At 35.9% G+C, this 18,389-nt stretch overlaps 1 long non-coding RNA gene across 1 annotated transcript in view; it reads left to right on the top strand.

The window, feature by feature from the left end:
- LOC145241432 (uncharacterized) overlaps nt 1-18,389 on the top strand; it is a 52,841-nt gene that overhangs the window by 18,519 nt on the left and 15,933 nt on the right. The window contains exon 2 of the long non-coding RNA XR_013862555.1: nt 15,168-15,288. This is a non-coding gene — a long non-coding RNA (uncharacterized LOC145241432). The remainder of the gene's footprint in view (nt 1-15,167; nt 15,289-18,389) is intronic.

An 18,389-nucleotide genomic window follows, 5' to 3' on the forward strand; every position in this document is an offset into this window, starting at 1 on the left:
CATGCGAACTATTCAGCCAATTTCGAGTCTAAACATTTAAAATTCTTACAAAATGGGTATTCAGACACGCGGCAAGCATTTTAATCAGTTTTGGGGCGAAAATTTCGCTACCAAAAGGTCAAAGTTGAAAGAGTTGACCTTTGCAGATTCTACCAAATTCCTGCACCAATTTTGGGTCAAAACACTTAAAATTTTAAATGTAGGTAACTTGAACATGGGTAAAACTTTTTATTTTAATTTCAGACCAAAATAATAAACGTTAAGGGGTCAAAATTAGAGTTCAAGTTATACAAAATTTACTTCTGGGGTCTCTACGAAATTACCCAGACAATATTTTGTCTAAACATTTGAAATCTTACACGAAGTGTATTCACACGTAGGGCAAGTTATGAACAGTATATAGGCACCAAGCAAAGCTTGGTGAACTGCTAGTATATATATATATATATATATATATATATATATATATATATATATATATATATATATATATATATATATATATTTCTTATCTTTAGATGACTAGTATACCGTACACTATAGTTATTGATTTCCCGTATAGGCAGAGGTAGATACAAGATCGGTTTTCATCATAGAAAAATCTATATCTCTTTTTATGAGTATTTCTTGAATCGGACAAAATAAAAATTACCTCAGTCAAAAAGAATTTCTACATCAATGATCGAAGTCAGAACAGATACAAAACCTTGCCCTTAACCAATAGTTCTAGAAACAGTTTTCAGTGTATTACTTTTATTTCGAATCTTTCTTTTATTACGAGAATAAATTAATGGTATTCACTTAGTTTCAGACGGAAGTGACGTGGTATAACTTCCGTCTTCTTTTCGTCTTCCTGATTTTTTTTTTCTTTTTTCTCCCTTTTATATCTTTGTTTTTAATTTTTGTTTCTGTTACATTATTAGAAGTGTTTATGATTGTTTATTTACTTTCACTTTCACTTTGCAAATAGGTCACGCACATATCGTCTTTTCGTATGGCTTCGATTATTTAAGCTACTGTTCTCGTTTAAAATGTATTTTTTACATAGGAATCACCACTTCTCAAGGCCCGGAGGCCACTTGAGGATAAGGAGTAAAGAGTGTACAGTAGTCAATGAGACAATATCGTAGTAATCGTTAGTAGTGGAATTTTTTTTAATTTGATTACTCAAGGGCATGGCTCATCAAGAATTTGTTTAGGTTGGACTTGAAAATGACCAAATTGTATTAAGCTGGAAAGCAGGCAAACGGAAGAAAGTTCCACAGGCGTGTTGTTCTAAGAAAACAGCTTTGTTCATGGAATCTACGTTTAGGTTTAGGCACAGATGAAGAGTGTGGGAAATTATTGATAGTGGTTTCAGATAGACGAGTGTTTTTTTGTGATATTTTGTCAAGGTGTGACCATAGATTGGAGCTCAGACGAGCACGTCCAATAGCAATAATGATAAAGCAGGGACAGGCTCGCAACATTTTTTCTGTGGGAAAGAGGTTACAGGGAAGGAAAAGGAGCATCCCCTATTTTGAACTCTGTAAAGGCAGGATAAGATCTTTCTAGAAGCTCCTGCCCAGATGTGGCAATAGTACTGCATCTTTGGACGTACCAGGCTCTTGTATAAGTAGATAATTACATCAGCAGTGAGACATCTACTGGAACGGTAAAAGGATTTTTCCAGCGATTAAACTTTCGACTTTCTTGAAGTGTATCTTGTCCATCTCGAAAATATTCCTGTCAAATTCAGGAGTCTGTAAGAATTTTGAACGGAACACTTTATTTACTTTATGGGGGTAGCATGTTCTCGTTCCATCAGTCATTACTGGGGCTTGGACAACAGAATATTCTTTTCATTCTTTTGACTCTCAAGTATATATTCGACACAGTAAGACACAGTCAATCAACCGAGAACCATATGAGCCTATATAAAACGTATAAGATATTAACGGATATATACTCAAGAGTCAAAACAATAAAAATAATTTGCTGTTGTCACAGCCCTAGTCATAATCAGGTAGAAGTCTCAAGTGATTCGTAATATATATCAAGAATATACATTAACTAGCATGGGTGTCCGGCGATTCGCGGGTGTTAGGAGGTGTGTTTTGAGCCAAAAAAAAAAAAAAGTGGTAGTAGGAAGGCAGGCTCGAATCCGTACCGGGAAGGAGGAAAAGAACGGGAAAAAAGTGCCGTCTTTGCTGTTACGACCACCGTCAAACCGCAAGTGACGTAGGTTTAAATCAAGGCTGGATAATTGAAAAGAGGGGATGACTTTCGAAAATATCGGTGAAAAAAAGCGACCCCTCCCTGTAGAAAAGTGCCCAGTTGAGGGTGAAGATATTAATATTTTCAGCCAAATTTTCGGTGTTTGTCGTCGGAAGGGTCAAGCCTCTAAACGATACTGATCTTTTTCGTCGCCTCTGTCGAAAGTTTTAAGTAGACATGCAAACATACATACATAGATGTATATATTTATAGCTCAAGTTTTCGACCCAACCCGATTAAAAAGTTTGCCCTATCTCTGAATACCCTTTGTAAAATTTCAAATGTTTCAACAAGAAATTGTCTGAGTAATTTGGTAAAGACTACAGAGGTCAATTTTTTCTTTAACTTTGACCCCTATTATGAACCCTTAACATTTATTGTTTTGGGGTCAAATCAAGTTATTAACTTCGATCCATATCCAAGGAACCTATATCTAAAATTTAAATTGTTTATATCAAAAATTGTCGGAGGTGTTTGGCAGAGTTCTCAAAAGTCAAATCATTGAACTTTGACCCCTTAACAGCCAAATTTCTTGCCGAAAACGGGTTACACAGATTTTCCCAAATCTCCTGTATATTAAATTCCGAATCTGTAGACTGAAAATTGACAGTCATTGTGTAGGGAAATGTACACAGACAGACTCACAGATAGACAGACCGACACCTTCACTTTTATAGATATATAGATGGTATTGAATGCGTATTATTTAAATTTCAAAAAAAATTAGATGTATCTGATTTTTATGAAAAGCTTCGCTTGCTGTTTATGCCCTTTGTTTAAAATATATATTTCACTTATATACGATATAATTCTCGCGTTTTTACAGCTAAAATTAATAACACAGTCAAATACCGGCTTCATGATAAGAACCTCGCTATCTAGTCGCCCTGATCAGTTATAGTCAACAAAACGAAACAAAACACTTCATTGTAAATTACGTAGATTCCGTAATAATTAGTATTGCTAATTCTCTATTGAATGTTATATTGTACCTAATATATAATACTGATTTCAAAAATTTAAAAAGATGACTCGGGCGCTATCAGATAGAGTTGAAATCAAAATATTTAGGGGTCTATCCACGTTCCCTACTGTTTGAGCTATCGACAAATAGATGAGAAAGATTTAAAATTAATTGAATTTGGGCATGAACAGACAGAAGTAAAACTATGTCGGCAAGTTAAAATGAACAGTTTGCATTTCAACTAGACGATATATGTGTGTACACGTTATATATCAATCCAAACAAAGACTTGGTGCTTCTACATTATTGGGACAAGATTTTGTAGTCAGTAAATTGAGTTTTCAGATAAAAAAACAAACAAACAATGGTTTCAACTAATTTTTTTGTCAATTCTAAAAAGTTACAATAGTAACTTCCAAATTATGCACTGGAAATTACTTGAATATTACTGAATCATTAAAAAAAACAATGGTAATCCTGTTAGCAGGTGAAAAATTGCCGCCATCTTTGTTTAAATTGAACGGAAAATTACTTCCCTGTTGAACTCTCCTGTGTTTTACAATTGTTTTCATCAAATTCTATTTTTTTATTTTCTTTAATAAATAATTTTCAACATTATCGAGTTCCGTAATGTTTGGATATAATCATCTTAAAAATACAAGAAATAAGTAGATACCATTGTTTTCATGTGAAATTTAGTTTTACGATTTCTGAAAATCTCGTCCCAATTCTGTTAAAGCGCCGAAAACTATATTCGTTATAAACCAACCTTAGTGTATAATTACTATTTCCTATTAATTTGTTATTTGATCAGTAGTTTTAAGTTTATCGGTTAAATATTTATAGACAGAAAGAAAGACACCCCCCACACACAGACATGCACACATCTACTGTTTTAGTTACATTGATTTGTCTGTCTGAATATATTTTTTTCCGTATTGCGTCTGTTAATCGACGCAGATTTTCTAATATAGTTAACTCTTCTCGCGTGATTGAGCTTTGTATGAGCGGATTACATTCATATTGTCGTTTTGCGTCCAACTCTTCAAATTCTGTAAACATATACTAATATCAAGGTAAACATTTATGTGTTCTCATATTGTTCGTCTGAATAGGCGGGCAGTGCACTCCTGGTGTCCGCATGCGAAGGTATTCTCACGAGAACAGCCAATCGGCCGAAAAGATTAACTCTGAATGATGCGAAACATATTTTTTCATTAATCACACCTTGAATAGTATTATACAGTTAAATTTGAAAAAGAATCGTAATGCTAGAATGTTTGCCGCAAAGCAAAGTTTCAATTCCAGCGGAAAGAAAACGGAATTCGTGGGTAGATTTCCAATGCATTAGTACACACGCGCGCGCATACACAAACATATATATGTGCGCGCGCGTGTGTGTGTGATGAACTCTTCCGTCGATTTCGACGTATGAGCTTCTACCACAGCAACTACGTTGCTCGAAAATCCACAGAGATGATTTGTTTATAGTGGTGAAGACTTTGTGCAAAAGCCGCCACACTTGTTGGTATCACTGCTAACCTTTGTCGGTGCAGATGACTGCCACAGGACAGAGTATACGGTAGACCACAGGTTTTTACATTACTTCTTCTGCATGCATGTCTTAACGAAGACTGGTGGTGCGTCTCTCCAAGTAAATTAATGCGCCATCAGACACCAACCTGGAAATTTCTACGACTCAGCGTGGTACATACGGCGCCTAGCCTTCCCAATTTATTACCCATCGAGTAGTTGTCAGGATCAACGTTGCTAAACTTCGATGATCTGGCGAGAACCGCTGTGTCAACCTTATTGTGCCGTATATATATATATAAATGGTTTGCATAGAAAGTTGGCACGCTGAAAAAATGCAACTCACCAAAATGGCTTCCAATTGTTTATTACTGTGCAGATATATATATATATATATATATATATATATATATATATATATACATTGTATTGCATATATATATATATATATATTGTTTATTACTGTGCAGACTATATATATATATATATATATATATATATATATATATATATATATATATATATATATATATATACACCCTCTGCCAGAATTATATGCACATCGATATTTTTGTTCTAACCTCGATAGTTTTCAATGAACATTTGTAAAATTTAGCACGTTATATGTCAAAACTTTAAGCTAATCTGCACAGTAATAAACAATTGGCAGCCATTTTGGTGAGTTGCATTTTTTTCAGCGTGCCAACTTTCTATGCAAACCATTGCTTAAATATGTTGAAGCGCTAAAAGACCATCGAAACATTGATTATTCTGGGAATTTGTAAATTGAGAACAACAATAACAAACAACTTCCATATGGTTTCATAGTACAATGAATATCTTATATAATTGCCATTTTTATTGACAAAAAAAAAGCATTTAGTCCATTGAAGATGTCACACTTTCGATTTCATCTGAAGAAATGTCTTTGGCAGCAGAGAGAATAGCATTCCAGAGGTCATCATTGGAGTTGTACTGCCTTCCCCCTGAGTAAATATTTTGTTTCAAGATGCTCCACAGGTTTTCGATGGGATTTAAATCTGGAGAACAGGCTGGCCATCGCATTATTTTCCTATGTCTGACAAAAACTCTCTCCAAATATTACATGGCTATCCTTGCAGAATTAAACGGTGCATTATCATGCATGAATACCATCTTTTTACGGAATTCTTCTTCTTGTGCCAGTGCTCCTTAATGAAGTCAATCTAGAGTTTGGCGGTAATTTTCACTCCATCTGCGACTCTATATGGTCCTACCAGCTCATTGCCAATAATTGCAGCCCACCACCATCTCCTTGTTGACGCCTGATCGTTTGGAGACGTAGACCCTCATTATGGTACCATCAATCCCTCCATCCATCAAGGGTGCTCGACACTCATCGGTGAACAAAACAGTTTGAAAATTCACCTTCATGTGATTTCTTGCCCATTCCATCCTCTTTTTCTTGTAGATATGCTTCAATTGACGGCAGACTTCTGGCTTTCCAAATTTTGCAATCGTTCTCAGGATACGGTAACGAGTTAATTTGGGCACATCAGGAACGCCAGCTTTTTCAAAAACTTACTTGCTAGTTTCAAGTGGGTTACGATAAACTTCTCTCTTGATTTTGCTCATTTTTCGACGTGACAGATATGATTTCTTACGAATTTTCCCTTTGTTAGAACGTCCGTTGCAAAGTTGAGGGTTAGTACAATATTTTTTTTTGTACGATGATTACGGTGTAATTCTTTTCTAAGGTGGAAATATTATTATGGAGTCTTTGAACAATTTTAGACTTCTCAGCTTGACTTAAAGCACCTTTACGTTCCATCTTGTTGGCACGCTGAAAAACTGCAAGTCACCAAAATGGCTGCCGTTTGCTCGCTATTGTATAGAGCAGATTAAAAGTTTATATCTACGCATGCGTTAGTGTTGCCGTATAACGTGCGAAGTTTCATGAGTTTTCATTGAAAACTATCGGAGTTAGAACAAAAATATCGATTTGCTTATAATTCTGGCACGGGGTATATATATATATATGTATATATATATATATATATGTATATATATATATATATATATTGTGGAACGATAAAATTTTCGCCTTAGAAAAGACGACATAATTCCATTTCCCTTTGATGAAAATCAGTTTTCTTCATTTGTTGCAGATCATCTACTTGTTTGCCAGTAATGTACAACTTCCAAGAGCGATAAGAGCCTTTTGTCATGCCTAAAAGTGACACAATGTGCAACGAGCGAGATCGGAGATGCACCGCTGTACAACTCATGCTCTCTACGTATCCAAGTTATGAAAACAGGACTATTGCCAGCATCCTCAAAATGCAAATCTGGACGGATGAGGGCACAGCTCAACGCATCAGGCTACCCTCGGTTATGGTCTTTGTGCGGTTTCAAGTGAGGGCCATATGATGGCGCTTAACATATTCGAAGTCGCTTTTAAAGTAGACACCAAAATATACCTGGATGTGCTGAAGAGCATGGTGATTCTCTGGTACAATCAGGTGGCCGCTGGCAGACCCTTTTTGTGACAGCAAAATTCGGTGCCGGCCCACAAATCCAAAGAGACTCAGGCTTTACTTCAGAAGGAGTGCTACGACTTTGTACTCTTCTCTCACTGCCCCCTCCTTCCCCGACAGAAACCCATTGGACTACTTCGTGTGGCCATACGTTCAGAACATCAACAACATGACCTCCCACAATGCCAAAGCCAGCCTGATCGCCGCCATCCGCCGAGTATTGGCCGAGCTCCCGCCAGCGCTTGTGGAAAAGACATGCTCTCAGTTCCGGACCCGTATCCAGGCGGTGATTAGGGCTGAAGATGGCTGCATTGAATAGATGTCAACTCTACTCCATAATCAAATTAGTTAAATTAATTTTTTTAATAAAAGTTTTAAATAAAAATATATTAACCCCCCCCCCCAAAAAAAAGGTAAATATATATTAACCCCCAAATATATATTAGTTGACTGCAACACAAATTATTTCTCTTTTCAATTAGCTACTACAATGGGATGCAGGGGAGTTCGCCACTCTATTCTCTGAAGTACTCCACTTACCCTTGATTTTTTTTTATCTTATTATGTCGAGTGTTTAGCAAAAGTGCATAGAGTACCATAGTTTAGACTTTGGCATGTCTTTGCAAAGGATTAAACCTATCGGGGTTCATTTTTTATGGAAATCACACCTAAAAAAAGAAAGTAAAATAAAGGTGGTTGACATTGATCGATGAAAACCCAAATATTTAATTTACAATTTACATCTACATTCACTATTACGAAACTTACTCTTGGTCTTTTATCTTATAATGTCGGGTGCTTAACAAAGGACTTACGGTACCATATGTTAATCATGGCAAATCTTTACAAAGAATTAAATCCAGAAATACAGGTCCATTTTTTATGAAACTCACTCCAGACAACGCATTTTTTACAGGGGGACCACCAATTATCAAGACCCATAGGCTACTCGAGGATAAGGATAAAAGAGTGTACAGTGATCAAAAGGACAATATCATAGTAATCGTTAAAAGTGTGAATTTGGTAAATTGGATTGTCTACATTCAACTTAGAGACGGCCATATTGTAGTAACATAGAAAGCAGGGAAACGGAAGAGAGTCCCACAGGCATGTAGTTCTAGGGAAGAAGCTTTGTTCATGGAATCAGCGTTTAGGTTTAGGCACAGATAAAGAGTGGGGGGGAATTATTGATAGTGGTTTTAGCTAGACAAGTTTTTCTCGTGAATGTTTGGCATGGGGGCATAGATTGGAGCTCAGACGAGCACTTGCCATGAAAATAACGATAAAGCGGAGACAGGTTTGCAACGTCTCTCCTGTGAGAAAGAGATTGCAAGGAAGACTAAAGGGCATCTCCAACTAGATTACAAAATCTATTCTGTCAAGGCAGAATAAGATCTTCCTAGCAGCTCCTGCCCAGATTTGACAGCAACACTCCATTCTTGGACGCATCTGGGTCTTATATTGGTAGTGAATTGCATCAGCAGGTTGATCGATAGAAGGACCTTATTTGCATCATCTACTGGATCCCTATCATTTTTCCAGCGACCTTGCCAATGGATTTGGTGTACGTATTCCATTTTAGATCAGGAGTAATGGTCAAGCTCAGAAGCTAGTCAAAACATGGAGCCTCCTCGAGACGAGAGCCATACATTACCAGATGGGGGACCAGAACGTTGATAGATGCTTGGTTTTAGATGCATTAAAAGTAATCAGCTACCCCCTCTCCATTATTCCACATTCTCACGATAAGAGGAGAGAGAATCAGAGAGAACTTGGTCGTTTACGGCCTTTGATATGCTACCATAGATGGTAGTGTCATCAGCAAAGGATCTAACAAGAACGAAAGATGATTATTGCAAAGACAGGAGATGCATATTGGCATTAGTCTTTGTGAGGAGGAAACCTGTAAGCAGTAAAAGAGTTCCAAAATTGTGTACTTCTTGAAAAGAAACTTTTGGAATAGGTAGATGAATTATAATGAAGTTTCAAACCAGCGAATTGACGAAGATACTGAGACCAACGAATCAAGCGAGCTGGAACAAAGGAAGCAGATAATAGACCGGACACTTCTGAAAAACACATTGCCGAAATATGTTTAGAAAAGAGGGAGACTAGCAGCATCATGACTATGTGTGTGTGTGTGTGTGTGTGTGTGTGTGTGTGTGTGTGTGTGTGTGTATATAAGCGAGAGCGCAAAGAGAAGAAAAAAGAGTGGGGGTGTCAATCAAATTACAGACACGTTCATGGATCTTATCCAGAACCAGCAAATACAGAGTGGTCGCTAGAAAAGCGGGAAATTTAAAGGTCAGCTTAGATCATTAATAAAATGCGTGATCGCTATTTTCTTTCTTTTTTTTTATTACATTTTCACCCCAAACAAGGCATATTGCCACTTTGATGTAGGGGCTACTATTAGAGACACAGACTACATGAATACTAGGTGGGGAGTTGGACAGCAAGATGTCGGTTCACGTTACACTTAAACTTCTGCATGTCAGTACAGTTGGGGAAGCAGGAACCTGGCAGGGAGTTCCAAAATCTAGCGGTTCTGGGGAAGAAACTACTGGAGTAGAAGGCTCTCTTACATCTAGGGATCTCTACCGTGAAGGGGTGGGATTGTACTTGTTGTCGGGTTTGTCGGGGGTATTTACGTAGAGGGGGTACTAGTGCTTGCAGCTCGTCGGAACATGCACCATTAAAGTACTTGTAGAACAGGCAGAGGGATGCTACATTGCGTCGATAGGACAGAGGCTGAAGCTTGGATGATAGTTCAGGACCTATTAGGTTGGCCACTCTCTTTTGAACCTTGTCTAGGAGTGAGAGACTAGTAGCAGATGCACCAGCCCAAATATGACAACAATACCCCATACATGGGCGAATGGTGGCCTTATAGAGGTACAGGATACTTTCAAAGGTCAGTAGCGTTCTAGCACGGTAGAGAGAACCTACCTTTTTCGCAGCGGTCCTGGCAATGCTCTCAATGTAATTGTCCTAACTCATCTTTCCTGTGAACGTTAGGCTGAGGAGTTTAAAAGATGTGCTTTCAATTGGTGCCGTGTGAATGTTGTAAAATAAATCGTTTTTTGACGCTGCAGTGACGTTCACGACCGATATTTAGAGTATCTATGAGTATGATGTGACATTTGTCTTTGAAAAACTTTGTAAAAAATATTCTTTGTAAAAATAAATCGTGGTTTGGGAAATTTCCCGCTTTTCTAGCGACCACCCTCTAGAAAACACCTTGACGAATCCAAATTAGTGAGTGCTAAACAGCATATGAATTTGTATTATTTAAGGAGGCATACAGAATCATAATCTCATAAAGAAATAAAATACGAAAGTCAATTCCGTAGATACCTTCATACAATCTACACGCTTTATCAACAAAATGTTATTTCAATTTTAAGCATTACAGCTAAACTCTCGGCTTGAGTATTTTAGATATTGGACGCATTCAAAGTCTCTAGTCACTTCTAACACTTACTTAATATATATCTCTTTTTAGGCGGTTATACACAAGGTATACGACATAATCACGTTGACAAACCTGTTCTCGTCAGCTCACCGAAGTTAAGCAACGATCAGCCTGACCAGTGCCGAATGGGTAACCATTTGGGAATAACAGGGATTGTATGTGTTTTCTGCTTATCTCAGCATTGTTTCCAGTCGTCCTGAATTGCTACTTGATATTGGAATAAAACCCAGAAGAGGTGTGTTTGTAAATTGCGCAACTTTTGCCACAAAAAATTTCCCACGACAATACTCGGCGGATGGTGGTGATCAGGCTGGCTTTGATGTTGTGAGAGATCATCATCATCATCATCATCATCATCATCATCAGTGATGATAGTGGTTTTCGTCGGCAACAATGAATGAACATTTATCGGATTGATTTAAATGTTTCTGTGGAATGAACTGGATTCGAACTTGACCTACCAGGGATTTCAGTCTGTGTCCTTAGCCACTTTTATATACCAACACTTCCTGGACGCCCGGCGTTGCCCGGTTATACAATACGCTAAAACATGTTATTTTAATTTATGCAGATTGCGTATGCACGTATTATAGAATCAATCCGCTATTGATTATTATAAATTACGAGGAATAATTGACCCTGTGGACTAATTCACACATATTTTTTAAAAATAAAAAATTATACTGATATTTTCGTTCATCAAATTTTGCCTGTGTTTGTTTATAATATGACGTCAGCTGATATTTAGGTTTGACGATGAATGCCCTGGAAACGTCACTTCTGATTAATGTTTATTTTTAAAATAAGCAAACGAAGAAATGATTTGGGGCGATTTTTAATGGTACTTCTTTTATCGTAAATTGAACTAATTAATAAGAAAAAATTAAAATAAAATGGTGAGCTACACCTGGGCTTGAACCGGTGATCACTCGATTTATAGTCGAATGTTCTACTATGAGATATATCTCCAGATGGCAATAAGTCTGTTTTTCTAAGAGGAAATGATTCACTAAGATTTTATTATCTCCCTTGGTCGGTGTAACGTAAAATATTCGCCGTTAAAAATTATTTTTTATTTATAAGAAAGAAAGACTATGTTTAGGATCGGATTTTTTTCGAATTTTGCGTCTATTAACCTTTCTGAGAGATCTGCCCCGCCCAGTAGTCTGTCACGGGTGATTTGAAAATATAATTTTAAGATACGTCCATTTATCTCTACGTGGGTCTTTTTCCGTTTTTTTTTTTTTTAGTCTGTCACACGAAACAGTATTTCATTGCTTAACGGGTAAATTGGTGACGAAACATAAATGGGCAAATTGATGCCGATAAATAACAAATACTAGAGTTTTTTTTCTGTGTAATTCCTGCCTGAATCTTTTTGTTGTTGCTCATAAAAAAACATCAATAATAATAATAATAATAATAATAATAATAATAATAATAATAATAATAATAATAATAATAATGTGAAATCAGATTACGCATTGACAAATCAAGATCGACACTAAATAAAACAAATTGCTCAACAGACATGTCCATCATAGGAAATCGGTGAGAATCTATCGCGTTTGATTCAGACAAACCGCTCCTTGCAGAACAAACCCATCAGTCTCTGAAAAGGCAGAATTTGTAAGTTTCCATTTAAAATGCATTCGCCTTTCAACCCCGCTTCCAAAGAAACTGGCTTATCTCCCCAGCGCAGAGAGGTTTCCGCTGACTTGCTGACTGGCATCGCAGCTGGTCGGGGGGGGGGACTGATTATATACGAATGCCGACACAAAGCCATGATCAAATATACAAAATAACTGCGGTATTTCAAAAAGAAGCCCATTAGATTGATGTCGGAGCGTGTGTTCGACAATAAAAGTCATAATAAAAAGTGTTTTGCGCAGAATAAATCAGGGCGAGAATAATTTAATTATTTGCATAAATATAAAAGAAAATCATTAAAGTCTGCAAGTACCGCAAGATAGTAGACCCAAATCCTTTTACTATCCGGATTATCTGGTGTTACCCGGGCAATATTCAATGTGTAACATAGCACGGACGCGCATATGCAAATGTATGCGAAATGATGTTGCCTGTATGGAAACTTGAAAAGGAGATCACGTTAACAACAGGAAGAAGTTGGAGATCACGGCGTGGATGACTTTCGAGAAGACGATCAGGTGGGGAACATCACAGCGATAATGAGAGAATGAGGAAATAAATATTGTACAACAATAACAACAAAAAATGCAAGTTGAAGCTTTTTTTCTATTCTTTGTCCACTTTGCTTGTTGGTTCCTGGGCGGCGTTACACATACAACAAAAGTGAACGTATGTGTATCACGTATGCAGATTAAATTGTTATAATCAAACAAGATATGGCTTAATCTAATAATATCTGACTAGCGGTACCTGTGGAAATTCCACAGGGCAATGTAATATTTAGATATCGATATTTTTTAGATGTTCGGTGTAAATGGAGACGCTGTGATGTGATTGTAGCTCTTTTGTTAAAACGGCAAAAATATCTATCCAAGCTAGTAAGGATGCCCGGCGTAGCCCGGTCATAAAGTACGCTTAAATATAATATTTTAATTCTTGCAGATTACGTATATATTATTATAGAGTTAATGTTCTATCAATTTTCATTTATCATAAAGTTGCGATTTCAAATATATATATATATATATATATATATATATATATATATATATATATATATATATATATCCATATAACTTGGGTGCATCAGCTTGAACGAAACCGAAACCAAAACTTATGAAGAGAATATATATATATATATACATATATATATATACATATATATATATCATCATCATCATCATCATCGGCGGCCACTCGTGTCCGAGTAAGACTGTCCTCCGTTGTGGCTTCTGTGGGTCCTCAGGTGAGCATAGAGCCCAATCCTAGACCCAATTTTTCTTGTGCAATTTGGGCAGATAAATGTAGTGGTGGTGGGGTGGGGTTGGGTGTGTCTGGTTGATAATCTGTCCTTTCTGTGCTTGCGCTTATCCTCAGCAGCTTGATTTAGGTCACTGCTATAAAGCGCAGCACCTTTGTGGACAGCGCTCCTCCATTACAACCTGCTCCCAGCCACGTCCTCCCATGTTTCAAGGTCCATGTTAAACCGCTTTAAATTTACTTTGATGTTGTCCTTATACCTCATCTTTTGACTACCCTGGGCACACTTTCCTTCAACAAGCTGAGAGTAGAAAATCTGTTTTGGGAGGCGGAGATCCGGCATTCGGACAGCATGACCAGTCCATCTGAGCTGGCGTTGAGCAACAATAGCGGTGATAGTAGGAATGTCAGCCTCACTCAGGACGCTGATGTTGGTGCGTCGGTCGTTCCAACTGATTCTGAGGATTTTTTGGAGGCATATCTGGTGGTACGTCTCCAGGGTTTTTACGTGCCTTCCGTATGTGGTCCAGGTCTCCGATCCATAGAGAAGAGTGGACAGCAAGACAGCTTTGTATACCATGATTTTGGTCTTTGCCAGAAGGTCACGGTTCTCAAATACTCTCTTCTTTAGCCTGGAGAAAGCCCCACTGGCACAGCTGAGACGGTGTTGTATTTCATCATCTATGTTGGCTTTTGATGATAGGATGCTGCCTAGGTATGGGAAGTGGTCCACATTTTCCAGTCTAGCGTTGTCGATGGAGATGTTTGGGGATAAGACTGGAGTACTGTTTGGCGGTGATTGATGGAGGATTTGAGTTTTTTTTTTTATTGATTGTTAGTCCTTAAAATGTATGTATATAAAATGTATGAATAAAAATTTGTTTATATTTATTGACAATATATATTTTTTATATCAAGGCTAACGAATGAACTGACCAATTTCTGGATATATGTACGCATGTAAATGTTCTATTTTTCACTTAGTTGTGGGTGTCCAACAGGCTGACAGATTCTGCGTAGAAGAGAAGAAGAAGAAGCAAAAAACGCTATAAAAATAAAAACAAATGAAAACTTCATTTTCATTGTATTTTTTTTGTGGGGAGGATTTAAAATTTTATTTTCATCCTATTTTTAGGGATTTCTAGATTTCATTTCAGTTTTCAAATTCATCGAATTTTATTTCCTACAACCATTTTGTCTCTTTACATTTCTTTAATTCTTCCATTTTTTTCAATTTTATTTTAATTATTACGAAACAAAAAGAGAAATAGTCTTCATTATCCCTTCAATGAGTTCTTCCTCGTCCCGCTTTTTTTAATCAAAAGCTATCGGACTGACACCTAGCGGACACAAGAGATTATTAATTAAAATGGCTGACAGTTGCTTCATAAGATGAGTGCCTCCATTATTTTAAAACGAATTAAAGCTTTTCATAAAATGATGTGAGATAATCTCGTCTTTATTTCGCCTCGTCTCACTTTCCCCCCTTTACTCATTCCTCTTCTTTCTTCAGGGATGATGGCTTAATGGTTCCCGTCTTGGACTATGGAATCGGCTGGCCGGGTTCAAATCCAGTCGGATCTATTACGGCCACTCATCGGAAACATGTGGATCCCGAGTTCTCACATACACAGGTAAAATACCAATTTGTTTTCAATAAGAAAAAAAAGAAAAAAAAATGGATGCCATAAACAAGCAAAATCACACGAATAGTAGGATTTCTTTTTTTTTTTACTCTCTTCTTTGTATGCTAAGGGAATTTATTAGGAGTTTCGATTTTCACCCAATATGCAGCTTTATTTTATTTCTAGCAAGCCGCTCTGCGTTGCCCGATCGTAAGATACGCTTAAATATAATATTTTAATTCATGCAGATTACGTATTTATTATTATAGAGCCCAATCTCTCTCAATTATTATATATTACCTTCTATATAGTAGGGATATCAAAAGAAAAAAATATTACTTAGATGCTACTAGCTAGAATCGAAACCAAAACATACAACTCTTCAGGCACATTTCTTAGCCCCTGAGTCACGCCCATACGCATATAAATAACTCAACAATTAAGTTGTTTCCTCAATGATTGTGCATGGAAACAAGTATAGTCGACGCCCACTGCCAAAGTAAACAATTTTGATGTTAAATTTGACTCCTTAGCAGCAATTTTTGCCGGCTAAAATCTAAATCTAAAGTGTGCTTCAGTTTCCAATACCCAAACCAAATGTAAACTCTGTAGCCCATATATTCAAAGAGGAGTTTAGTAGACATTTTCACTGACAAGTCACCTTGATATATATATATATATATATATATATATATATATATATATATATATCAAGAGTAGAGATTTTCGCAAACACCACATTGACAAGGTCACCTTTCTGTATATATATATATATATATATATATATATATATATATATATATATATATAGATATATCGCCAAAATGGTAATTAGTGAAAACTTGAAGAGAGTGTTCAATACTATTGCACAGCAAATATATACATATTTTATTAGCATTTTATCTGTTTAGTGACACATTTTTCAATTACCGTATCGTGTCAAGGATCCGATAATTTCAGCAGACTTTACAGAAAAAAGTCTGTAAAGCCTGATGAAATTATCGGATCGTTGATACGATTCGGTAATTGAAACACACACACACACACACACACACACAAACATATATATATATATATATATATATATATATATATATATATATATATATATATATATATATGGCAAAGGCACAGGGAGACAACCAAGCAAAAAAAAAAACTAAGCAAAATTCATAAAGTAGCAAAACTGAAACTTGCTTGTCAGGACAAATATTAGTAGCCTGGGAATGCCACATGAGAGACAACCGAGCAAAAAATAAATAAATAAATAAATAAATAAACAAGCTAAATTCATCCCCAAACTGCAAAACTGAAGCTGGCCTGCCAGGATACAATATATACAAATGTTCGTAAATCTGGTTACATTTTATTGGTTTGAAAATATACCTTTTTTTACCAATTGTCATAAAATTTTATCCATAGAATAGCCTGCAAATTATTATGTAGTTTCGTCACATAGAACCAAAGATATGAGCATTTTAATATTTAATTTGGCTACGAGTACACACACACACACACACACACACACACACACACACTCTCATGTATATATATAAGTATTATATTTAATCACATAAATTAATATACAACGATATAATTTTATGCGTAATTCTTCAGTATTTACTTCAACAGTGCTCGATACATACGTAGAGCTCGGTAGTAAGTTATGAACATGCATATATATATATATATATATATATATATATACGAGCAAACAGTTAATAAAACATGTTAAAAAACACTTTGAAATGAGTTAAAAACATATTTAATCTGAAAATGAGACACTTGATATTAAGTGACTCCTTTTCAGATTAAATATTTTTTAAACTCTTTTTCAAAGTGTTTTTTAACATGTTTTATTAACTGTTTGCTCGTATTATAAGCTCTATCTCCTGTTTGGTTTTATCGAGCTTTTATATCTGGCTGAGATAACTTTATAAATCTTAATTCTTTAATATTTATATTATACTTTATTTTTACCATCTTGGATAATTTTGATAAATTTAATTGTAATTTATATATATATATATATATATATATATATATATATATATATATATATATAGAGAGAGAGAGAGAGAGAGAGAGAGAGAGAACTCTTCAGACAATTCTATGGAGACAAACGGTTTATTTTCTCTATGAAATTGTGTGAAAAGTTTGCTACATTCTAAAATACATTCTGTTACTGTTTGTTGAAAATTGCTTACGAAACGGATCTGTAACATATACCCTTATAGGGAAATAAAAGAACATATGTTTTCAAAAATTGTAAAAAAAACATTTATATATATATGTGTGTGTGTGTGTGTGTGTGTGTGTGTGTGTGTGTGTGTGTGTGTGTGTGTGTGTGTGTGTGTGTGTGTGTGTGTGTGCTGGAACGTGCTAATCTTAAATTTTACGCGATTATACAGAATGCAGAAACTATGTATAAATCGAATTCAGCTCAATAGGGAAATGAAACCAATTGTCTAATAAGAAAACCAAAAAATGTATAATTAATTAAATACCGTTCGTTTTTCAAATAAATATGCAAATTAGTAAGCATTTATGAAATCTATCGCATACCAATGATAGAGTATAGTTTAATCAAATTGTAGTAGCTATTCTGAGGCTAATTCGTTCCTAGTTAATGCAGGGGAAGGTTTCGATACTAAGGCAATATTTGTTGCCTACTTCGAGAGTTCTTTTTTTTTCCTTTGTTTTGTTTTTTCCCCCACGTTATAAACGACCTTATGTCACATTTTGCTCCGTAGTGAAGCAAAAAAAATATGAATAGAAAAAGTAGGGTATGACTTTCGGGCTAAGATTCAAGTGTGGTATCTGTTCTGATGCTACGCCTAATTTAATCTATCCTTAGTCAATGTCGGGAAAACCCTTCTATACTAAAGCAATTTTTATTTTTGCTTACTACCAGAGTGCCTTTTTTGGGGGAGCTGGTTTTTCTGAACATTAAAAAGACCTTGTCTGACATATTGCTCTTGTGAGAAAGCAACTAAATTAATATAATATTAATGTCAGAGCGAGAAAAAAATCCTCACTTTTATAGATAGATAGATAGATAGATAGATAGATAGATAGATAGATAGATACATACATACATACATACATAC

The sequence above is a fragment of the Euprymna scolopes genome, chromosome 20, assembly GCF_053919585.1.
Source record: "Euprymna scolopes isolate OS-2025 chromosome 20, ASM5391958v1, whole genome shotgun sequence".
NCBI lineage: Eukaryota > Metazoa > Mollusca > Cephalopoda > Sepiida > Sepiolidae > Euprymna > Euprymna scolopes.